The 26,471-nt window shown below is 36.1% G+C and overlaps 1 long non-coding RNA gene across 1 annotated transcript in view; it reads left to right on the plus strand.

Annotated features, from left to right (window-relative positions):
- LOC122807989 overlaps positions 1-26,016 on the plus strand; it is a 210,566-nt gene extending 184,550 nt beyond the window's left edge. Inside the window, exon 4 of the long non-coding RNA XR_006365752.1 lies at positions 25,939-26,016. This is a non-coding gene — a long non-coding RNA (uncharacterized LOC122807989). The remainder of the gene's footprint in view (positions 1-25,938) is intronic.
- Positions 26,017-26,471: the final 455 nt, after the last annotated feature.

Genomic DNA, 26,471 nt, shown 5'->3' on the forward strand with positions numbered 1-26,471 from the left:
ACAATCATATTTTTATGTGTTAAGGAGATTTTCATGAAGTGCATACTAATTAGCTCCCAATAATCTTTCCATTTTGCAATATATGACTGATCTATTAATAAAGTAATAACTTTTATAATAGAAGAGATAATATATAAATTAAAGTCTGGAAAAGAAATACCCCCTTGAGACCAGCTATTAGTATGCTTCTTTAATGCAATCCCAGGTCTATTAGGTGCCCATAAGAAATTTAACATTAGTGTATTCAGTTTCTTGATAATTATTTTTGTAGGTGAAAGTATTATTGATTGTATTAAGTATAAAATCTTGGGGAATATTATCATTTCAATAATTGTAAGTCTCTCCTCCATAGTAAAAACATATTATTCCAGGTATTAAAAGATTTTGTATATTAAGAAAACAGGTATTATAGTTATTATATATAATAGATTTAATATCTTTAGATAGTATTATACCTAAATAAATTATCTGACCTGAATTGGGTACATATTTAGTAAAATCACTAATGAGAATATTTTTCGTGTATATATAGGTAGTATTTTAGTTTTTCTTCATTGAACATTAAACCAGAAATACTTTTAAAATTCATCATTTTATCAAATAAAGGCTGCATAGAAGAATTAGATCCTGCTGATGTAATTAGAACATCATCTGCAAAAGTTGAATTTTTGATGTTGTATTTTCGTCTATTTCAAAACCCTCTATGTCAGTACTTTTCCTAATCAAATTAGCCCAAGGCTCCATTACTAAAGTGAATAATAGTGGAGAAAGTGGACATCCTTGCTTTGTACCTTTAAGAATGGGTATTTTTTGTGAAACATATGTTCCTACCTTAATATAAGCCAGTGTTCCTTTGTATAAATGCTCAATTAAATTTACAAATGCATCAGAGAAGTTTGTGCATTTCAGTAAGGTAAACAGATAGTCCCAACTTACTGAATCAAATGCTGAACCTATATCAAGACTAATAAGTGTTAAATCTTTCTTTTTCCTATTTGCAAAATCAATTAATGTTAAAGTTCTTCTTATATTATCAAAAGTATTTCTATTTACAATGAAGCCTGTCTGATCTATATCTATAATGCCGGAGATGATTGTCTTCAATCTATCAGCAAAAATACTTATAAACATTTTATAATCAACATTAAGTAATGAGATGGGTCGATATGAAGAACATCTAGTTGGATCTTTATTAGGTTTTAAAATTGGTGAAATAAATGTACATTGCCAAGATGGGGGGGGGGTTATTAACTCAGTTTGGGCCAAAATAAAAACCTTATGTATTAATGAATATGTAGTTTTAGAAAGGATTTTATATATCTCTGGTATAATACCATCATTACCCGGTGCTTTGTTTGATTTAAGCTTATTTATTTGTGTAATAACTTCTGTATATGAAATACTCTTGTCCAATCGTTTAATCTGTTGTTTATTAAGCTTTTTATTCATGTTTGTGGTTATAAACTCCTTTATTTTATCTTTAGGTTCCATGTTAATGTTGTTATGATTAATCTTGTGAAAGTGATTTCTAAATTCATCCAGTATTTCTGGTATACTAGAAACATTCTTCTTTTCCTTAGAGAAAAGATTTCTTTGATATGGTTTTGTTTATTCAATCTTTTTGTTTTATTTTTAAGTCTATGTAAGTATTTGGGGCTTATTGAATAAGACAAAACTTATATTTCTCTAAAGTTATTTTAACTTTATGAGTTAAAACTTCTTTGTATTTCTCATTTAGTTTGTTTATTTCTTCAATAACTTTCTTGTCCATAATATTTTCTTTATTATTATGTTTATAAGAGTCTAATTTACTTTGAATATCTAACAATTCCTTATCCCAAGATTTCCTTTTATTATTATACCATCTGATACTTTGTCCATATAGATATGATTTTAAGGCATCCCAAACATAGACAATGGAGACTTCAGGAGTATTATTTATGTCTAGAAAATGTTGTACTTCTGAAAGTATATATTCTTTATAGTCTTTTAGCTGAGTTAAGTATGCTGGTATCCTTTTGATCTGAACATTATGAGTATTTTTTATCATGAATTCAAAAACAATTGAGTTATGATCAGATATAGGACATGAAATGATTTTGGAATTAATTAAATCTGTTACCATCTGGTTAGAAATAAAGATCCTATCTATTTTTGAATAAGTTTTGTATCTGTTAGAAAAAGTTGTATGGTAATGATTTTGAATCTATCTGATTATTAATATCATTCAAATGATAAGAATTAGCAAAATCATTTAAATGTTTTGCATTAGATGTAATTCTTCTTTTCCTTATAGTGGTAGTATCACTTTCATGTAGTATACAATTAAAATCACCAGCTAAAATAATATCCCCTATAGAGAATGATATGATCTTATCAATATGATGTTTCACTGTATTAATACCAATTCCAGGTATCCAATATACATTAATTAAAGTGTAAGTCTTCCCATTAATTTGTATTGTAACCATACAAAACATTCCTTTGTCATCCTGATAAGACTTAATGGTTTTAGGAATGAGCATACTTTTATTCCATAAAATAGCCACTCCTCTTTTTTCTGAGTGTGCTCTGAACTAACCAATACTGTATACTTATTAGTGGCTAGTTTATCAATACCTTTTTTCAAGAGATGGGTTTCTTGCAGGAAGACTAGATTGGCCTTGTGTAAATTAATGTATCTTATTAGGCTTGCCCTTTTACACGGATTATTCAATCCATTAATGTTTAAAGAAATTCCTTTTAAAGATGTCATTTGGCATTTTTAAAACTCAAGAATCTTATGATCGAAATAACAAATAACAAGATAAATAATGTTACATCTCCTCTTTTAGGTGTACCTTTAAATATAGCTGTATTTATTAAATCTCTTATGGGATTTTGTATAGGATTCAATTTTGTTTTGTAGTGACAATGAGTGTACAAAATATATTGTGGATGTCAAAACTATATACATATAACAATGAACAAGTGAAAATAATGTAAGGATTAAACCTTGCATCCAGCCTGGAGCTGAAAACTCCAACTTAGAGTAGTATTTACTACTCAAGTTAACCCCCTACCCTAAGCAGCAGTACCTCAGCTACCACCTTATCAATTTAATACTAGTTATATTTAACTGAGGTTAACAGTTTTCAATTCAATTATCTATCAAGACAAAACTACACATTTGGTAAAACAGCATCATATAAACTAAAATAAACTTTTTTTTTTTTTTTTTAAAAACTGTTCATACTACTATATAGATCTATGTAATATATAACACTTGTATTCAAATAGCATTCAAATAATCTTGATGTTAGAAATCAAGAGGAGAGAAAATTAGGTTCTAACATTCATTTAAATCAAAACTTTGGCTAATATGATTCAGACATTACATATATTAAGATGCATCTATTTTCTGTCATGTGAATACTATTAACAGCTTCCAAAAAAAAATCTTGAATTGTTTGTATATGAGCATTTACTTAAACTCATTATTGTCAATAAAGTAAAATATTGTATTCATAAAAATTATTATAAATCATATTGCATAGTTATGCAAATTCTCAGAAACACTTGCATTATTAAAAAAAAAAAAAAAAAAAAGCCATCACACACATACACACAGACACACACACACATACATACACACACACATACACATACACACACACACACACACACACACACACACACACATACACACACACATATATATATATATATATCTGATCTCACTGAGTTGTGTCTTTGTTGAGCACTGTCCTACTTGCTGTCCCTAGAATAAATCTGTCTGCTTTATAGAAAATAATGCACAGCAAACACATTTTAGTAACCAGATTTTACAATCATGCTAACCTACTGCTTTAAGATAATTCACATGACATTTCTTCCAGAATAGAATTATAAAATTGTTTATGCTTGTCAATCAGATGAATTAAATGAATTATGATAAAGTATATGTTTGGAACAGAAGTTTTTAACACAGATTATTATGCTGCTGTTAAGTAGATTTTCAAAAACATTTAAATAAATGTTTCATTTTCTATGCCTTCTAAAATAAGACATTTACTTACTACAAGAAACTACATCATTTAAACTCATTATAACTGACATATTTTATGAATAGAGTATTTTTCCTGAATCTGTGGTGTGTCAGTATGATAACTAGGTCAGAGGTTATACTAACTGCTTTCAGTTTCTCTGTGAGAATTCTGTGTGTTGAAGCTTTTGAAGTAGTTCATGGACACTGTGCATGAGACAGCCCACATCCCAGATTGTCTCCCTTAACATTTTATGGAAACTTATTAAAACTTGTGACAAACATTCATTTTGTCAATAGAGTAAAATATTGTATTCATAGAAATTATTATAAATCATATTGGATAGTTATGCAGATTCTCAGAAACACTTGCATTATTACATAAAAAAAAAAAAAAAAAAAAAAATAAAAAAAAAGCCATCACACTCACACACACACATACACATACATACACAAACACACACACACACACACACACACACACACACACACACACACACACACACATATATATATATCTGATCTCACTGAGTTGTGTCTTTGTTGAGCACTACCCTACTTGCTGTCCCTAGAATAAATATGTCTGCTTTATACAAAATAATGCCAGCAAACACATTTTAGTAACCAGATTTTACAATCATGCTAACCTACTGCTTTAAAATATATCACATGACATTTCTTCCAGAATAGAGTTATAAGATTATTTATGCTTGTCAATCAGATGAATTAAATGAGTTATAGTAAAGTATATGTTTGGAACACAAATTTTTAACACAGATTATTATGCTGCTGTTAAGTAAATTTTCAAAAACATTTAAATAAATGTTTCATTTTCTATGCCTTCTAAAATAAGACATTTACTTACTACAAGAAACTATATCATTTAGACTCATTATAACTGGCATATTTTATGAATAGAGTATTTTTCCTGTATCTGTGGTGTGTCAGTGTGATAACTATGTCAAAGGTTATACTAACTGCTTTCAGTTTCTCTGTGAGAATTCTGTGAGTTGAAGTTTTTGAAGTAGTTCATGGACACTGTGCATGAGACAGCCCACATCTCAGATTGTCTCTCTTAACATTTTGGCGGAAACTTATTAAAACTAGTGACAAACATTCATTTAGTAGTGTAAATGTATGTAAACATGACAAAACCTTCACAATGTATTCCACAGACCATTACAGCCTCTTACTTCTTTTCAGAAAGAGAAACAAATTGAATCACAGCTTGCCATTAAATCTTCAGATATTTTGACTGGTTATGAAACAAAACATTATAACTGACATATTTTATGAATAGAGTATTTTCCTGAACCTGTGGTGTGTCAGTGTGATAACTATGTCAAAGGTTATACTAACTGCTTTCAGTTTCTCTGTGAGAATTCTGTGAGCTGAAGCTTCTGAAGTAATTCATGAACACTGTGCATGAGACAGCCCACATCTCAGATTGTCTCTCTTAACATTTTGGTGGGAAACTTATTAAAATCTAGTGACAAACATTCATTTAGCAGTGTAAATGCATCTAAACATGACAAAACCTTCACAATGTATTCCACAGATCATTACAGCCTCTATGTAAGTGAAATTAAGCCCAAAATTACCAACAAGCAATAAAACTCAACATTCTTCTCCCAACTCAATTTTCATACAAATCCTATTATTCACTGTGCCCACACAATCAAAAGCATTTCTATATATTAATAAAGAAAAGAAAAGAGAGTAGAAAATAAAAGGAGTGAGGCAGAAATAAAAAATGTAAGAGAAAGCTGTAAGAAGTATATACAATGGAATGTTACTTACTGTTTATATTAATAGAGTTAAAAATAAAACATATTATTTACTCTTATTTAGTTCTGATTATTATTAGTTAAAGCATAACAGATTATTTACAAACAAGCATAGGCAGTATAATCAAGAAAGTATAATTAGAAATAGCATTTGAAGAACTTATAAAAACTTTTACAAGGAATAAATATGTTATTATTCTATTAATGATATTTTCATTAGTATTCACTCCGTCCCCCACCCTTTACCCACTACATAATCTAAATAGAATGTCATTGTTTAAACAAAGAAAATAATAAAAGGAGAAGGAAAAAAAGGTAAAGATAAAAAAAGTATCAAATTACTAACCTTACTTCTTATCAGAAAGAGAAACAAATTGAATCACAGCTTGCCATTAAATCTTCAGGTATTTTGACTGGTTATGAAACAAAACATTTCTTTGCACATAGAGAATAACTTTGGTTAAATCTTTTCCAAAATATTTGTGGCTTTCTGGAAATGCAGGAACTATATTCAAAAAGATTAATAATGAACTAAAATGATGACAGAGAAAAAAAACATATAACAAATCATTTGTTTTTTAGTCTCTTCTTCTCTGAAGTCTTCCACGAAGCTTCAGTTGCCAATCTCTTTAATGAAGAACTAGCCCATTCCATTTCTTCTATTTTATCTAAAATCCTTTTTTCTTTGACAAACAGTAAAGCAGAGTCTAAATCATCGAAAACCTTAGGACCATCAGGAAGGAAGATTTTAAGCTTGGCAGGAAACAGAAGGTATGTTTTAAACTGTGCTTTTTAAGCTCCCTTATTAGTGGCAGAAAAACTTTTCTTTTAGCTATTACCATGGAAGAATAGTCATTGTCAAAGCACAGTTGTCTCATTAATCTTAACAGGAGCTTTAGCCCAAGCAGATTTAAGAACCATCTCTTTATCAAAGATGATAGAAATCTAACTATAACTGATCTAGGATATTTTTGTTAGAGTTAGTATTAGCTATAGATGTGCTCTTCGATACCAAAAGAGAATGCTTCTGTTAAGTCTAAAGTTTTAGGGAGCCAAGTTGTTAAAAAGAAGTAATATTGTTACCTTCAATATTTTCTGGCAGTCCAAAAATCCTAATGTTATTGCCTAGATCTATTTTCCAGGTCATCCAGCTTTGTTTGTAAATGTGTATTTTGTTTCAGCAGAAACTCAATGTTGATTTCCTCTTCTTGGATTCTATTTTCCATGTCATTCACAGCTTCTTCTATGCCTGTCATCTGGATCTTCTGTTGTTGCAAGTCTGTATGTAACAGGTCTATTTGTTTTGTAGTTTTTTCTATGAAGGTGTCTATTTTAGTATCCATTTTATCCATTTTATCAGTAAGTTGTTGGATTATAATTATCAGAGACTGAAGTTCTTTCTTGATGCTGGAGTCTTGAGAATTTGTCTTACTGGAACTCATTTCAGACTGATAAACTGACAGGAAAATTTCCACAGTGATTTCTGACAGGAATATTGTTAAGATTTCCTTTCTTTTTTAGATATAGTTCAAGAATTATATAAAACAAACATATTTAGAAATAAAATTACTTCAAAAATTAATTTTTTAAGTAATTAATTCCTGTCAGTGTAATGAAATTGGTGGAGCTGAAGAAAACTGCTGCTATCCTGTGTTCATCCTTGGCCACGCCCCCTAATGGATGTAATTCCAATGACATTACAAATTTCCATCCCATAGCCATCCTGCTTCCCCTCTCTAAAATCCATGAAAGATGTATACATCAACAATTTCTCCACTCTCTTACAAAGTAAGCTAATAACCAATAAGCAACATGGATTTTGACCAGATCACAGCACTTCTACTGCATTCATATAATTTACAGACATGGTCAATAAAGCTCACTACTCTAATAAACTTATATTAGCAGCATTTCTAAATCTATCAAAGCCTTTAACATGGTCTCTCATACTAAACTTCTCAATCAATTTTCTACCCTGGGTCTATCATCTGAATCTATTCAATGGTTCTCTATCTACTTTGCAAAAAGGTAACAAGCTGTAAAATGGCACAGATCCAATTCCACATAAATCCCACAAGGATCCATCCTTGACCTTCTACTAGTCAGCATTTTTATCAATAACCTACATTCATCTCCTTGTGAAGGCACCTTCATTTAATATGCAAATTACTCTTCCATCATCTTCTCTTCAAATATATTAACTCACCTCCAAGAAATCACTCAACAAGCTGTCACCTCAATTGAAACCTGGCTTACAACAGCACAACTCTTACTCAATCCTAAATAAACAAACTTCTCTTAATCCCAAAAACTCACACCCCTAACAAAGCATCTTTCAAATTATTTTCAGCAAATGGCACTGAAATTGAATTAGTTCACCATAACAAACTATTAGGAGTCAGATATAAACATTTTCTGAGCATACCCACAAAAAATTACTCTAGCCAAAAACATGCCTTCTGCCCTCCCTACTCTAAGGAGACTCAATTCAAACCAATTTACAATCATCCATTAAAAAATAAACTTGAAAGCTGTTAAAATAAAATTGCCAATTTTACCACTATTTCATCCTCCTTTACCCATCTCTGTAATGCTCTACATAGTTAGCTGGTTGGAACTCACCCTTCACTACTCCTACATTCAGCTTGTAACAGTACATAAACTCAAACACAAACCATTAGCCTGCCCTTCTCTTGCCCCTTTAATCAACTTAAAAGAACTATCAGATCAGAAGACAAATAACTTCTCACCATTAATAAACCAAATAAATCCCCTGGATAAAGCCTATACTCAGACCTCAGTAGTAAAAAACTCTCCACTTTTAACCAACAGAACTATTTCTAACATGCCTACCTTTAAATGCTATCTAAAATAATATTTACAAAATCATGTATCTGCTCTGAACTTATTACACTTCATTCACCCCCTTCAACTTAAGTCACACCACACAACCTTCTAAAGCCTCCAGCTCCACTCCTTTCTTTTTTTTTCCACCACCTTATATATCCTCTTTCTCTCTGCAGATCTTTCCTCCCTACTCACCTAAGCTACCTGAAGACACCCTACCCAGCACTCTTCTTATAATCTCCTTATCTCTCCATCTTTACTTCTTTGTTTCACCATAACATGAACACCCTCTCTCATATTAGGACATCACTCAGTTCCCCTCTCTGTCTCTAATCATGTACTTTAAAATATCTCTTATTAGAATTGTCTCAAGTCTCATTTATCACATACTGATCTATGTAACAAATAACATGACTAATGAGTTTTTCCTAACATATTTTCTCCAACTCACGTTAATGTTTTTCAGTGCGCTCTACTATGAAATATGCATTCTGTTTTTCCTCATTACAACATTTTTTCACTCCTATGTTTTCTAGTGTAACATGATATTTTAAAATATCTGTAATTGATTTTTGAAATATTGTGATTGTGGAGCTTTTCTCCCTGGTCCTCCTCTGAAAATAGGCTCTTTCTGATCTGGGCAGACTTTCCTGTTAAACAAATGTCAAATAAATAAAATAGATAACTAAATTATATTGCATCTGAAAAATATTTTACAGAACACAAACATATTTCTGTCCAAGCTTGCCTAAAAGCAATGTCTAAAATAACTCTACATGAAGAAATCTATTTTAATTCTTGTGTTTTAGCATTGCATTTAACACAAGATCTCCTGCACCACCCCATGAAAGGGGCTCTTCCTCCCTGGCCCCTAAAGTAGATATACCAATTCTATGGTTGCACCACAAAGGAAACATGGGCAAAAAAACTATTAAACCACTCTGTCAGCTCACACAATGCAACACATTCTGGATAAATGCACCATATTACATTTTTGAACTTAAGCCACTCATCCACCGATGCAGCAATGACCTGTAACTATGCAAATGAAGTACCTTCTTTTGGCAATTACTCTCATAGGTTCATAGGTTGCTATGAGTCTAAAGACCACTAGGGCTTTTATAAGCCTAGCCAAATACCCCAACCCAATTCTGTCCCTAAGTAACTTGGGTGTCTATTAGGAGGGGGTATGTTAGTAAGGAAGTAGCTAAGGGTTTTGTGTTGGGGGATGTTAAATGGGGAATATTTTACACACTGATGGCCTCTGTCCATAAGAGACATGGGAACCAAACCAGGGGCAAATTTGTGATTTCTGATCCAATGGTCAATGTTTCATTTGAATACGGTCAGAGATGAACTCTGTTTCACATGGATTAGGAACCTATTCCATAACACATATCTGTATCTCCAACTTGTTCTATTCATGTCACAAGCAAAGTTCAAAACCTTTGTATGCTTTCCAACTGTTTCACATGTCTGACTAGGTACATGCCAAAGGGATCACCGTACTTAATGATGGTTCTGATAAGGGCTGGGTAGAGTGGTACTATAACTTTCTTGAGCCTGGGTGCCATACCCTTACCTATAAGTTGGGTGACACAAATATTTTCTTATTATTTTTGCTACATGTTGGTCAAAAAGCAGATTACTGTCTACATATGTTCCCAGATTCCTGACTATTGAATCAACTCTTAGGGTGCTTTATTGATGGAGTAATAAACCTGGGTGGAAAATTTCCAAAAGGGCGTTATAATGCATTTGTGGCATTGAGTGTTAAGCTATGGCTTTGTCACTACTCATTTGTCTGTGTTAGAACTTCTTTAAGATGTTGGTGTCAAGGAGGGAATCTATGATAGCTCTTATTTTACAGTCATCATTGAACTTGGTGAGCCAAAGGACTTTGACATCATCCTTGATTTCTGAGAAGTAGATTCCAAACAGAGTGGGCCAAGCATGGGGTCCTGAGGTACTCCTCTGATGACTGATCTATTGGTGGAGATGGTCTCACCAATCCTGACTTATTGGGTCCTATCTGTCAGCCAGCTGGCTATCCAGTGAGTTATACAGTACTTTATGCCTAGTTCTTAGAGTCTGTCAACAGTGCCTGAGTGGGGTATTATATCAAATACCTTGGCCAAGTCAAGGTATGCAGTATATACTGTTTTATCCTCATCCATTGCCTTGGTGACCCTCTTGAAGAAATGAACCAGGTTAAGTAGGTATGACCTTCCCTTAACAAAGCCAAACTGGGATAAGTCCATATCTGTAGGTTGTTCCACAGCTTTGCATGTTAGATTCATCAGACTGATGTAGCTGTGCTTCCCACAGTTGATGGTCCACCCTAATGAAGAGAGATGACCACTGTGGTCCTCCATTCACTAGGTATGTAACCTGTTTTGAAGCGATAGTTGAGTGCCTCAAGTAGTCCTGATAGGTCATGTTCTAGACTATTTAGAAAGCAAACAAGGATATTTCTCGGGCCCACTGAGGCAGTGTTTTTGGCCTTAGTGAGACCTGCCAGAACCCCATCCTTTCTAATAACTGGGGGGTGCCAGAAGGGATTTCAGTGGAGGTAGTCAGGGGGAGTGGGGGGTGAAGTTAGAGCTGAATTTATTAGCTAGTAAATCGCTATGTCTCCCTGATCAGTGAAGGTGGTGCCAGTTATCACCAGTTTAGCACACTGCTAAATGTTACTTTTATGGTTCAGGACATAGTTGAAGAAGGCCTTGTGATTGTCCTTAGCCTGAGAAGCTATCCTAACCTTGTAGTTGGCTTTGTTGGACTTAATTAGACCTCTTAGTTTTTTGTTTAGTTGAATCAGAGAGCTCTCATCTTTATGGGAGTCGCTCTTTATGATTTTAGCCATGAGTTTTTTTTTATTATTTTGTATACACTGTTGAAGTCAGGATCCCACCAGTGGGGTTTGTTTTTGTGTTTGTTTTGGGATTACTTCTGGTAAGTATGCCAGCATCTATTTAGACAGATGCATGTTTGTACAGGGTTTTTGAGAATAATTATGCATTGTAGCTGTGGTCTCAGGTTAAGGGACACCTTGAATTTTGAAAAAAACATCACTTAATAGGCTGCAGTTTGCCTCGGACTAGATCCTAATTGTTACAGGTTGGGTTTTCCAAGTTAATTTTCATTACGAAAGGAGATAGCTTTCTGATCCGACTTCAGTAGTGAGGATGTGAAATAGGGGTGCAATGCTCTCCCATGTTGGTGAGTACTAGATGCAGTATGTTTGATCCTCTGGTTGGAACCTCTACTATTTAGTCTAGGGTGTTCATGTTACTAAACACCAGGAAGCATTGTGCCTATGAATTTGAGGCAGTGTATATTTCTCAGTCTATAGAGGGGTAGTCAGTCACCCATAAAAAGGGTATTTGGTTAGATGGTGAGCACTTCTAATCGGTCTAGGTAAGAGTTGTGAGACTCTTGGGGCATAGATGATGGCTTATAGCTAGCTAGGATATGGAAAGGGACTTTATCTGTGGTAACTTGCATGTGGATGAACTCCATGGCATTATCCTGTTTAACCAACCTGGAAATATATTTGTTGTTAATATAAATCAAGGCACCTCTACCTTTAGTCCCTGTCTGTACTGTTGTTGCTCTAAATTTGTGGAAGGTATTACTTTAAACCAAGTCTTGGTAATGGCATAGATGTCTACATTCTCCAGAGTGAGGAGGGCTTGCAGAGTGTGGAGTTTTTTTGTTTAGGATCCTAGCATTGAGTAGTAACACCTTAAGGTTGCTTTTAGTGTTTTTTGCTATGTTGGTAGTTTTTTCATTTTGACATTGCTTAAAATAGGCTATAAGGAGGTGGATAAAGTTTTAGCCAATATCCAAAAGACTGGGGGGGGGGGGGTCAGGTGCAGACCTTGGCAAAGCAACATGGGTCTGTTAACCATGTCCTCCCATGCTGACAGATATGTGACCCCTGGGTGTGACACCAGAAACTAAGCCACTTATTAAAATCAATAATTTTGTGTTCGTACTGTGGCATCATCCATGGTGAAGGTAGAATGCTGCTCAGTACAAGGCTTGTACCTGTCTGTGACACATATACAGACAGATTCATTATGTATCTGTTCATATAGTCTATTGAGGTACATCTCAGGTCATTTGCATCCACATGAACTATGATAGAGTCATATTGGTACCTGGAGTACAGTGACTTGAGGGCATGCATGATATTGGGGATTCTGGCTCTAGATGGGCAAATAACCATTATCTTCTCCTTGTCTAACCTGATTAATGGGGCTTCTGTGTACCATACAATGTAATCCCCAATGACAAGAGCATTAGGTAAGGTGTTTGCTTGCTTAGGTAAAGTATTTGCTTGCTTAATGGGATTTGTTCTTTGTGGACCATTGTTTATACGCTTATGTGCGGTGTTTGGTGTTGCTTTTGGTGTGTGCTTTAGTGATTGCTGAGGAAACATGTTGCCATTAGATGGCTTATTAGGTCTTTGAGATTTGGGAAGGCTTCTTTTAAATGCCTCAACATAAGGAAATCTATTTGTGGTGAGCAGTATGGGTTAGGATGCTGTGTGTGTATGTGTGTGCATGTGTATGTTCTTGACAACCTTGTTTGTAAGCAATATTTTTGCTTCCAAGAAGTTGTGTATTTACATCTCTTGCATAGTATGTTAGCTTCTTTAAGGATTAACTGGTTGTCTGAAAACATGAGACAACTGCTACAATGTCTCAGGATGCCCATACCTACTAAGCAGGCCACAGAGACATCTGGAAATCTCATATCCATGTTGTCTAGATTTACAATAAGGCTGGCTATTATGTTTTAAGGGTTGAATATTAACAGGATTTGCCTGGGGTGGTTTATGCTTGTTACATCAAATGAGAAGCCCTTTCTTTCTTTTTGCATATTGCCGTTGCCATTTCTCTATTTAAGTGCCATTCATTTTTTTTTTAGTTTTTATTTGATTTTAACAAATCCAGCAACATTCCAAACAATTTATAACAAGACAAACAATAACTATTTACAAAGGTCCATATAACACGAATATTTTATATACACTAAAGCATTAGTACTTTTCAAATAAATCATTAAGTTTTTTCCAGGATATGAACTGATGAGTTACATTTTTAGTTGTCATTTTATAGTTGCGTGAATCACATATAATTAAAGCTTTGCAGTGCAGATAACTAGGAGTGTGCAGAAAAATGAACGTTGGAATGAAAAAGTGGTTGTGAAGATGTGCAAGATAGTTTTATATCAGCTGAAGTGTATGTGCAAGTATTCACAGGCTGGGGTTAGAGTAACAGTTAGGTGAGGGAATAAATTCCATGTTGTGCATTTTTGGTGTCTGCATTCTGTGTCATTTATCTTATGTAGTGAGACTATTAAGGAAGGTTTCTTTTAATAACATACTGGGTAGGGTTGGGGTTAGTGGCAAGGCCTGGGTTAGGGCAATGGTGGCTGGTGGCTTCAAAACAAGGGAGGCTGCAGAAAGCAAATGAATGGGTGGGGCAAGTTATAATTGTACGGGCTCTATTTCAACAGGTCAATGACAATCAGCTGGGATCAAACAACAGATGGTGTCAGTCAGTTTCATCCACAGAATTCCTCACTCATTATACCTGCTTTATGAAATATATACACCTCAGGTGTCTGATTGTAATTAACAAGGTCAGCCCTGGGTGAAATGTAACACTAGACAAAGGATTTTATGTTAACCATTGCACCCCAATCCCTCCTGCACCTCCTCAAGTGTCATCCCCTATTTTCCCGCCATTCTGGCATCACACGCTTCAGATAGATTACTTCTTTCTTGTTTATTTCATACTTTCTCTTTTTGTCTTCCTTTTTAGCTTTTTTCTCCACCTATAACTGGCTAAAACTTTGCAATAATAAATGTGAAAGAAGTAAAGGAATTAAGCTGGAGCCTGGGCCACTAGGTCCCCCAGAAGTCATAGTGTTCTATATTTTTGAGGTGCCATCATAGATCTGTTTATCAGCCTTTTGATTCAATGATGGCCTGAGTCACACACACACACACACACACACACACACACACACACACACACACACACACACACACACACACACACACACACACTCACAACAGTTACTGCAAAGTCTATGGATGTGTACACTTCAGATGTTTTATTAGGATCATATGAATGAATAAATATTTAAATAATAGCCTCTGCTGTCAAAACCATACAGTGTATAACCTAATGCAAATTTCTGGCACTTGCACATACATACATGAGTGCATATGAGCATGCAAGTGTGTGCCCACATATGCGCACAGACACACATGTGACCATCATTTACAGGCACTTGCATGACTGTGGCTGTATGCCTCAGAATTTGACTGCAATCAGTGAGTAAATGCATAACTAACTGACTTAAATTAATATATCTTCTCAGCTTACTGCTGTCAGAATACACTGCAACACCCCCACACATACCTCTTATCTTACAAATCAAGCAGAAAGCTAAAAAATAATGGAGAACAAAGGACCAAAACAGAAACAGCTATTGTCCTTTTATAAGTAAAACATAACTAAAATAATGAGCTTTGCACACGCATGTTTTTCCTGAATGTTAAGCCTGAAACTCAGTCATCTGTAATTACATAGTGACTACAATCCACGCTGGAACAGACCAAATATAATGGAAAATCAGAAACATTCTGTGAAATCAGGTACTGTTGAGAGCATGTATGCTCACTACCCCCCAAACACACACACACACATACATATATTTCACACATATACATGCATGACAATCAGTTACACCCACTTGTATGATTATGACTTTACACCTCAGGAGTTTGAGATGAAATGAATGAGTAAATGCATTAACAACTGCAGGAAAGTATCTTCATTGTTCACTACTATCAGAATACTTTGTTCAAGCCACTGCAACCCCACACCCACATCCCTCTCAACCTCTAAGCTCAAAAATCAAGGAATAAGAGATATAAAATAATAAGGTACAAAGGACCAAAATCAGGAACAGATATAAGTGTTATATGTGGAGAACGTTGCTAGAATAATAGGCTTTATATTACCTTGCTTTTTCTGAAGGCTACTCAGTCTAAAATGTGAATGTCTGTCATTATTTAGTGACTGCAATCCTCTTTGATTTGTCAGAGTAACTACAAATGTTAAAAGGAACAGCCTAAAATATGAGGCAAAACAGACACTTATGTAACTGTGACTTTATACTCAAGAAGTTTGACTGTGATCAAATGAATGAATTCATACATAAATTAACTGCCACACAGGAATGTGTCTTCTCAGCTTACTGCTGTCAGAATACAAACTACAGCCTACTGTAACCTTCCCCCTTTCACATACCCCTCAACCTATTCACTCAAGAATCAAGCAGAAAGCTAAAAAAACATGGGTAAGAAAAAAAATCAGGGGAATATAGTGTCCTTATAAACTTATTAAGTTGGTAGAATAACAGAGTTTGCATTAGCATGCACTTTCCTTGTGAAATTCATGTCTGTATTTTTAATTGACCACATTCCACACTAATTAGCTGGAAAAGCACACTCTTAGCAAGAAACAGATAAAACTATGTGACAAAATCAGATATACTGTGAAATCAGGGACAGTTCAGAACACTTATGCCCCCCCACACACACACACACACACACACACACACACACACACACACACACACACACACACACACACACACACACACAGATATATGATAGATAGACATTCGCAGAGCATGCATCTAAAAACAATGATTTTTGCAGGGGAGATGCTCCCCCCACACCCTCTACTAATTGTATATTCTCACTCCATGATCACGCAATAGCAAGGGAAAAAGAATATTCCTCAACTCTGATTCTTTCAGTAGTACACAACTGTTAATCATCTGCTTTGTCGACCAAAGTGTGTTGACAAAACATGAAAGTCGAAAAAACTGAGCATACACACATATATACTTCTGTAGATATATATATATATGTGTGTGTGTGTGTGTGTGTGTGTGTGTGTGTGTGTGTGTGTGTGTGTGTGTGTGTGTGTGTGTGTGTGTGTGTGTGTGTGTGTGTGTGTGTGTGTGTATGTGTATATATCTATATATATATATATATATATTTATATATATATAATATATATCTATATATACATGTATGTATATGTACATATATATATATATATATACATATATATATATATATATATATATATATATATATATATATATATATATATAGTGGTGCAGCGGTTAGCATTGTCACCTCACAGCAAGAAGTTCTCTGGTTTGATTCTCAGCTGGGGTGCCTTCTGTGTAGAGTCTGCATGTCCTCCCTGCATTCATGTGGGTTTCCTCCAGATGCTCCAGTTTCTTCCCACATTTCAAAGACATGAATCTGGAGCATTTCTCTCTGGGCCTCCACAGAAAATGGTCTCTATCACAGTTGGGCTTTCCCAGTAAACAAATGTTAAATAAATAAGTGTATGTATATATGTCAAACTCATACCATCAAAGAATGAACAACAAAAAAAAATTAAACATAAAAACACATTTAACATCAAAATAGAAACCAGTGAGCATACTGAAAACAAGACAAGAAAAAAAAAATAAGACAGCATATTGTATTGCAGGTTGGCAACTACCCTGTAGCCTCCATATGAGAGGCAAGCCCCCAATACCCCCAGATTTAAATAAAGCAATTCCATAGTCACACTAACTTGAAGAATGTGGAAAATTCCCATATAATAAGAATTACTGCTGGCTAACACAGAGATCCACACTGACAAAAGCAAAAGCAATGAAATTTAAACATCGGCATGAAAAACCCACATAAGAAATTAAATACAACCCACCCAAAACCAAAAAATAAACCGACCCCTACCCTATAGACTACTTCAACAAAAACACACTTTATTTTGACATTACCGTTCACACATGCTGACCCTCTGTAAAATGTCCTTTGTTAGATCTTCTGTGCATTTACACAAATGAATTACAATTGTATTATCATATATTGTAGTCAATGAAACCCTCTTAACCAATTGTTTTCAAGATTGTGCATGGGCTTATTTACAAATGAGATTAACAAATATATTCTTTCATTGAAAAAACAGGTAGAAATAGAAGGGTCTATATTATAACATCGAAGTTCAAAAACTGCAAATGTTATAATATTGAACCCTTTAGTGTGAAAGCTGAATATAGTGAAGACTCGGAACATCAAAATTTGCCTAGGGTAAGATTTCAGAGGTCCGTTGCTTTGCTATTTACAGCAGTGTGGTACGATGGTTACGGACCGGGTTTAGGAAAGTGAGCGAATGGAGGTTACGGATTGGGTTCAGGTCAGTGTGGTGCGATGGTTATGGACCGGGTTAAGGTAAGTGAGTGAACGGACTGGGTTAAGGTGACTGTGCGGTAGTTAGGGACATTAGGGTTAGGGCGCAGGTGAGGTGAGTATGCGGTAGTGACAGACTTTAGTGTGAGGGGTGGGTTAAGTGAGTTAGGGTTAGGGTGCGGGTCAGGTAAATGTGCGATTGTGTGGACGTGAGGGTTAGGGTGGGGTAGGTGAGATAGGATTAGGGAGCAGGTAAGGTGAGTGTGCAATAGTTAGGGACCTTAGGGTTAGGGTTGGGTTAAGGTAAGTGGGTAGCTAGTGGTGTATGTCTGGTTTAGTGTAGGGTTTCGTGAAGTGTATGTGTGTGGATTATTTATTTTGGTGTGCTTGAGTTGTGTGTATGTTTGTCGGAACAACAAATGTTTTCCCTGGGAAAAAATTCGCTATTCTGACTGTTCGGTTTTCTGGTGTTTCTGTTAAATGGGGTTGATATTATAACATTTGATGTTTTTCGACTTCGATGTCATAATGTAGACCCAAAATAGAAAACTAAGTAAAAGCGATAAAACAACTGGAATTGAGACTTCAGAAAAGGGTAGGAGCAATCTACATAGGAAAAATGGGAATTGTGGGAACAATACATACAAGGAAGGAATGAGGTCTAAAAGGTGGTAGGACTTAAATGAGCTATGTAATGTTTGAGTGAGAAAGATTGGGTAGATTGCAAGTTATGTATAATATTTGCAACTGGGAGTGTGTCAGTATGGTTTGTGATGTAAAATGCTTGTACATAAATTTATGATTGCGTAGTAAGTGATGGTTTAATAAAGATGTTTCTTGTTTAAAAAAGGCAAGAATTGAATAATTTATGTAATATTACTTAGATTATATGATATATAGCAATAGATGTGAAGTATAATGTTTGTTATGTTAATATAGTTTGGTTACTTTCATAAGGATGTAAATTTGCCTATGTCAAAAGTGGTAACTCAATAAAGGTTTTTGGGAAAAAATAGAAAACTTTAATGAGATGCAGACTTTTAAACAATATGTAAAACTTTGTGAAAAATAACGTTTCAGAATGGTATGATTTCCATGCAGCACAGTTCACAAACAGGGTCAGAAAGCTTATTCCCCAAAATGTTCAAGGCTCAGAGGTATTTCCCTTTAACATGCTCATATCACAAATAGTTGTATTTTGCATATGGATGACTGTCAACAGCTTCCCACACACACACACACACACACACACACACACACACACACACACACACACACACACGCACACACGCACACACGCACACACACACACACACACACACACACACACACACACACACACACACACACACACACTCAGGCAATCAAATCTGTACAGATACAACAGCCTTCATCCAACTTTTGTTTGCTGTATAGCAGCTGTATTCTACTAAATACATCATCTTCCCCTGCAAAATACTGGTGACTCCTACTCAGACATCACTCTTGGGTTAGAGGTAATGAGAAACACCAAGTCTACTGAGTTCACACCTAGAATACAGCTGTTTTTACTTTCACAATTTCCTGCTTCTGGCCTGTAAAGCTTTTATCATTTTTCAGCAACTCACCCTCTTGTGTATGACATAGGTTCAGTCAGGCTTTCTTACCTTCCCCGCTGCTCTCTCTCTAGTGTTCAAAACTGGAAAACTAGCCACTACATTACATGACCCCCCCCCACTAGAGCAGAACCATTAGTTCTAGTACAAGGGCAAGCTTTATGTATTCAAATGATTTCATCCCTGATGGCATGCTCTTTTTAACTGGGATGGCTATAGTGACAAAGCCCACCTAGCACGCTTGAAATAATATACTGCCTATTTCTCTGCAAAGGCATTGAAGATGTACATCACCCATACTTAGTAAAAGTGCTCTCCCAAAGAAATAATACTTAAGGTTAAATCACGCAGTGGTGCAGTGGTTTGTGTTATCACCGCACAGAAGAGGTTATCTGGTTCAATTCTTGGCTGGAGAGCCTTCTATGTGGAATCTGTATATCCTCCCTGAGTTTGTGTGGGTTTCCTGAATGTGCACCAGTTTCCTCCCATGTTACAAAGACATGCATCTGGAGGTTTCTCCCTGGGCCTTTGCTGAAAATTGGCTTTTTCCAAGTCGGACTTTCCTAGTACACAAATGTTAAATAAATAATACCCACTTAATATCCAGACATTCTCTTTCAATTGCTGAATACCTCCACTCAGCATTACTTAACTTTTACCTTGAATAGCAAACTTGATGCTTATGTACTTCTAAAACCTGGTCCAATACTTCTACTAAGTGTGCTTACTTGACGTTGCTAAGCCCTACAAACCCTACATTGGCTAGAATTCTCCAACCTTCTAAAATATCACCAACTCAATTTAGCCCATCACATAGTTTACTACCCTGAAAAATCACCTGCCTTGAACAACCTCCTTAACTTCCATATTTTAAATAGACAATTACACTCTAGCAACAAAGCCTTAACTGAAACCATCTGCTGCAAAAACAACTCAGGGGAATCTCTTTTTGCTCATGAAATTTCCAAGACCTGGAACAACTTTCCTCCTGACCTCAGACTTCTAAACTCTACATCCTCCTTTAAGACTCCTAAAATCATATCTCTACTCTCACCATCTATGCAAATGTAATAAGCCACCATAAAACCATAAAACAACATAATACTACAGGGAAACCCTTTTTACAACTCAAGTGCATCATCTGCAGGGTCACTGTTCAGTTTGTACTATACTCCACTGAATTCATCTTAATCCTCTCTGTAAATACTGTAAATACTGTAAATACTTGTAAATACTACTACATGTAGTCACCTGTTTATCCATCCAACAGTGTAATCCAGCAACTGCTATGCTCATTCTGTATAAAAATGTTTCACCTTTTCATCCAACAATAGAATTCTCATCACTATTAACTAAAATATCTTTATATTGTAACATCTACTTGCAAAGTTATATCTGTACTCTGATCTATTGTAAGTAGTGTTATAACTTGTTATACTATGTTCTACAATTATATAATACTATGTATATAATACTATGTATCTACAATTTCTTCTCTTGTGTTATTGTAAATTGTATTCTCTCATTTTTTATTGTGCTGGAGCTTTTCTCCCCAGGACTCCAATGAAAATGGACAGCTGCTGTCCAGTCAGACTATCCTGGTTAACAAATGTGAAATAAATAAATAATAATAAAATACGTCAGAGATATTCATGAACACTCAGAACTATCTGGACAAATTAGAACAGGGACATTCTGTAATGACAAAATTTGGCATACATTTGTGGTAGCAGTTGGCCAACCCCAAAAAGGCCTTTACTTGCTTTCTGATGACATGTCTGGGACAATTACTTAACGTCTTTACCTTTTCCATCTGAGGTCTTACTGTCTCCCTTTCTTATCATATTGCTCAACTAGCATTTTTCAGCCATTCTCAGTTTACTTGCGACTAGGTTATCTTTTATGCAAGCTTGTCCTAAGTAATCGTAAATGGCCCTGATCTTGGCAAAGCAACTTTCTAAGTCATAAAAAAATAAGAACATTGTCAAGCTAAGCTGCTACACGTCTGCTGTGTGGTCTAGGAATCTTATCCATAAGCCTCTGGAATACTGCTGGTACACTATTAAAGCCAAACAGCATTACCTAACAATGCAAAATGCCACCAGAAATGCAGAATACTGTTTTTTACTTAGATACCAGAATTAAGGATTTGCCAGCAACCATCTCCAGTTCTTCTTCTTCATGCCCTCACCTCACCCTACCTACAGCTATGTCCATCCCATATTCAAAGAGTCAGTGTCACTGTCTTCATTACACTACTGTGTTCCTACTGTGCGTTTGGGCCTTATGTGACTTCTCCATATGCTACCATCACAAGTATCACGTAACTATTTACACCAAGTCACCATACCTACCACAGTTTGGTCTTCCTTATTTACCATTATACTATCATATGATTGCATTTCATAGCTCTCTGTTGGAGACTTTTTCTCTCTGGGATTTCAATGAAAATAAGTTTCCCATCTGGATATTTCCAGTTAAAATGCAAATAAATCCATAAGTAAAGTAAAATTAAACACAGACTGCAGTAGTAGTTAGTGCAGGTGCTGAACATTGTGCAGAGCTGTGTATATTTATGCAGTAATCCATAATAGTTAATTGCTTCAAACTGACTACACGTGATGCTTAGTGTTAATCAGATAATGGATGAATGGGTTATTGGGTGACTTCAACTACCCAAACATTGACTGGGAAAACTACTCAAGCCCAAACACCCTCGCCCAATGGTTCCTTGAATTTATAAACTCTAACGCGATGGAAAAACTGGTCACCACTCCCACAAGAGGGAACAACATATTGGACCTGGTCGTCACCAACATGGGGACTCTATGCTCCACACCAGAGGTAAACCCCTCATTAGTAAGATCAGACCATAAACAAATTTCCCTGGACATCCATATCCCGTCCCCACCCCCAGCCAAGGAAATCACTGTAAAGAATTTCTCAAAAGCCAACTTTGCACTTCTCAAGACTGAGGTGGAGTCCTTCAAAGCCCCCGGGCCAGAGGATAATACAGCCCAATCCACAGAATCTTTTACAAATGCATTCTATGAGCACCTGCATGAATGCATGGATCGTGCTATCCCAAATAAAACCAAGACTCACTCCTCCAAAATCAGGAGACCTGTCTGGTGGATCCCGGCCATAAATAAGCTATACAACAGAAGGAGGAAGCTACTACATGACAGAGCAAAATCCCAAAAAGGGAAGGCATCTCTGATTAGTATTAGCAAGAAATTTCGATCCCTCATAAAATCATCAAAGGCAACTTTCAAAAGAAAAATTGCCCTAGACACTAAAGATAATCACAAGGCCTTCTTTAGTTATGTCAGGAATATGGTTGGAAACTCCCAGATATGCTCTGAATTGTTGCATAATGGTACAAAATATACCGAACCTACAGACATAGCCAACATCCTGGCAGACAGATTCAGCACAAACTTCTCCCCCCCTTCCCCCCCAAAGGAGCAAATGCCTATCCCAATTGAATGTAACCTCCCTGACATCACAGATGCACAGGTGAAAGCTGCCCTCTCCAAAGCAAAAAACACAGCATCTATGGGACCGGACGGTGTCCCAGGCTGTGTCTTACACGAGCTCCAAGAAGAACTGAACCCTCACATTAAGTCACTATTCAAACGTAGCCTTACTACAGGATATGTACCCAAAGATGGCGTACAGCTACAGTGGTCCCACTCCAAAAAGGTGGTGCCAGAATGGACCCCTGGGAACTATCGCCCCATAAGACTGACTAGTCTGGTCTGTAAAGCTATGGAGCGTATTATCATGGAACTCATAAACAATGACATTGGGAGCCTCCAGACACTGGCCCTATCTAATTCGGCTTTGTTAATGGCAGATCTTGCCTCTTAAACTTAGTTGATTTCTTTGAAACAGTTACCAAAGCCATAGATGAGGGCAAGGTAGTCCACACAGCCTACCTGGACCTCGCAAAAGTCTTCGACACAATACCCGACTTGAGCATCATAAATAAGCTTACCAGCTTAAATATCAACCCCTATATCACAAGATGGGTTGCAAACTGGCTCAGGCATAGAACCCACATGGTCAGAATCGCAGATGCCATGTCTGAATCCAAACCAGTTACAAGTGGCATCCCACAGGGCTCAGTTCTGGGACCTCTCTTGTTCGGTATATACTTCTCTGAGGTAAAGGCTAACACGGGGGGATTATGGCTGACAAAGTTCGCAGATGACTGCAAACTGGGGGCCATAATCAACTCTCCAGCTGACACAAGCATCCTCCAAAAGGGTCTCACAGAGACGGAAGCTTGGTGCCAGAGCCACGGCCTCAGGCTAAATGCTAAAAAGTGCACAGTCATCCCCTTTGGGAAAAACAAGGTGCCTGCAAATTACCACATAGGTGGTAATCCATTAAGTACGGAAGAAGTAGTTAGAGATTTGGGGACCAACGTAGACAGTAATCTCTCCTTTGATAATCACGTTGCCAAAGTGGTTAGAAAGACCTTCTATATAGCCCACCTTATCACGAAAGGGTTCGCATCTAGATCAAGAGAGGTCATTGTGCCCCTCTACTCGTCACTCATCAGGCCCATAATTGAATACAATGCCCCTTTTGGGATGTACCTTACCCGACACCTGCAGCAACTGGAGAAACCCCAAAAGTACCTCACCAAGTGGATCATGGGCTACAAACAGATGTACTATGCAGCTCGACTAAAGAAACTCCAGCTCTACTCAGTTGCTCACCGCCAACTCAGAGGCGATCTATGCTTGATGTACAAAGTCATGTCAAACCCAGACTTAATGGACATGCTCCACCTCAAAACATCCAAGTCCCTTAGAGCTACATGCTCCAGGGACTTAAACCTCAGCACAAAAATAAATAGGGCATGCTGGAGGGACAGATTCATTTCCCACAGGCTCCCCTCACTCTGGAATAGAATCCCAATTCATGTTAGACATAGCCCCTCGCTGACCCTCTTCAAGCGAAATCTGGACGCGTGGATGGGAGATTGCAAATTCACCCCTGGGATCTCTTCTGTGTCACTGCTAGACAGAGGCACAGTAAACTAATCTTAAAGGGTACCTTCTGTGACCTACTTTACAGAGGCACAGTAGGCTAATCTAATAGGGAGGCGGAAGCCAAATACACTCTGGCTAGGCTTATAAATGCCCTAGGGCAGATAGCCTAGTATCTACCTATGAACCTATGAACCTATGAAAAGGATATCAAAGCCTTACTGGACAATGAACATTCTTTAACACAGCATTAATGTGTAGATATCACCTGGTAAAAAAACAAGTCTGCCACTTCATGGCAGCATATTGAATAGTCATGAGGCACATACCAAAAAATGCCATTTTTTTACATTAGCTGAACACAATTTTGCTCTTTTGAAAACAAATAAAGAAAAGTGTATGCATGTGTGTGTGTGTGTGTGTGTGTGTGTGTGTGTGTGTGTGTGTGTGTGTGTGTGTGTGTGTGTGTGTGTGTGTGTGTGTGTGTGTGTGTGTGTGTGTGTGTGTGTGTGTGTGTGTGTGTGTGTGTGTGTGTGTGTGTGTGTGTGTGTGTGTGTATGTATTTGTGCACGTGTGTGACAGTGACAGAGACAGCTATGCAGACAAACATACAGAGCAATCAAGAGGCTCAGGATATATTTATCAACTACTTTCATTAAGAACTCTGGATAAAGGTAAAAACAGACCTAAAATCAGGGACAGATTTTAAATGCAAATCTTATCAACATGCATTTTCTATAAAAAAAAGTATGAAACTAGAATGTGTGACTTCAGCAAATGACAGTAATCTTCATTGAGTTAACAGAAAGTTAAACTATTTTCAAGGGACAGAACAAAATTAGGGATAGTTGAGAGGCATGGGGGAAGAGGGAAATTTCAATGATTTTTACTGCATGACTTTTTTTCCATTCATTTCATCACAATGAAGTGCATTCAGACAAGAAAGCCATATGTGTGGTGTGTGTGTGTGTGTGTGTGTGTGTGTGTGTGTGTGTGTGTGTGTGTGTGTGTGTGTGTGTGTGTGTGGATATCAAATATTTATATAACTAGAAGTATAACATACTTCCTCCATCAACAATTACATATGCTATCATAAGTCTGAAACATCAGTTAGAAGAAAAATTTTACCTCAGAAATATAAAAAACTGTATATGTTAATAATAACAAAAAAATAATAGACTAGCTGTTAAATTGTTTATCTAAGTATAATAATGCCCTCCAGGGTGGGAGTTACAAAGAAATAACAGACCTTGCAAGGGTGGTAAGGCCCTCCAACTGCATTATTTCCCCTGGTAATGTCTACCCTGTTGGGCATCATTGCTTGCATTGAGATAATAAATAAAACAGTCATGTTATCTTTTTCTTCATGCAGCAGACACATCAAATGTATACTATAATGTTCCAGTACAGTTCTCCCATGGACAAACAGAAACAGCGGATTCTGCAACATGTAAGTATCATATTCTTTTTTTTTTCTTAATATGGAGTACCCTGAAGTAAAACTGTAATGAATGGACTACATTTCTGTATAGCTTGTAAACTTTGTGAAAAATGTCCTGAATCTCATTAGTTTCTGTCTACATCCTAACCAAACTCAGGCTTAGATATTACTTTGGCATGTTTTATGGCATCTAACTGAACACTGCTGACTATACAGAAAGTCATTGTAATTTATTTATTTATTTATTTTATTTATTTTTTTATTTAAATTTGTTGACCGGGAGTAATTATTTTGCTTTATGTAAAATAAACTTGCCTTCATCACTGCATGTCTTAAAAAATAAAGTTAATTTTATACAAATGCATATAAAGCTAGCATCATTGGTAACCTTTTATTTAAATACTTGAGTGAAAAAATGTTTTCTCATTTTAATCGACTAACCCAGGACTTCATGAAATGGCCTA

This window comes from Protopterus annectens, chromosome 8.part0 (assembly GCF_019279795.1).
Source record: "Protopterus annectens isolate FY-2018-M chromosome 8.part0, PAN1.0, whole genome shotgun sequence".
Lineage (NCBI taxonomy): Eukaryota > Metazoa > Chordata > Ceratodontiformes > Protopteridae > Protopterus > Protopterus annectens.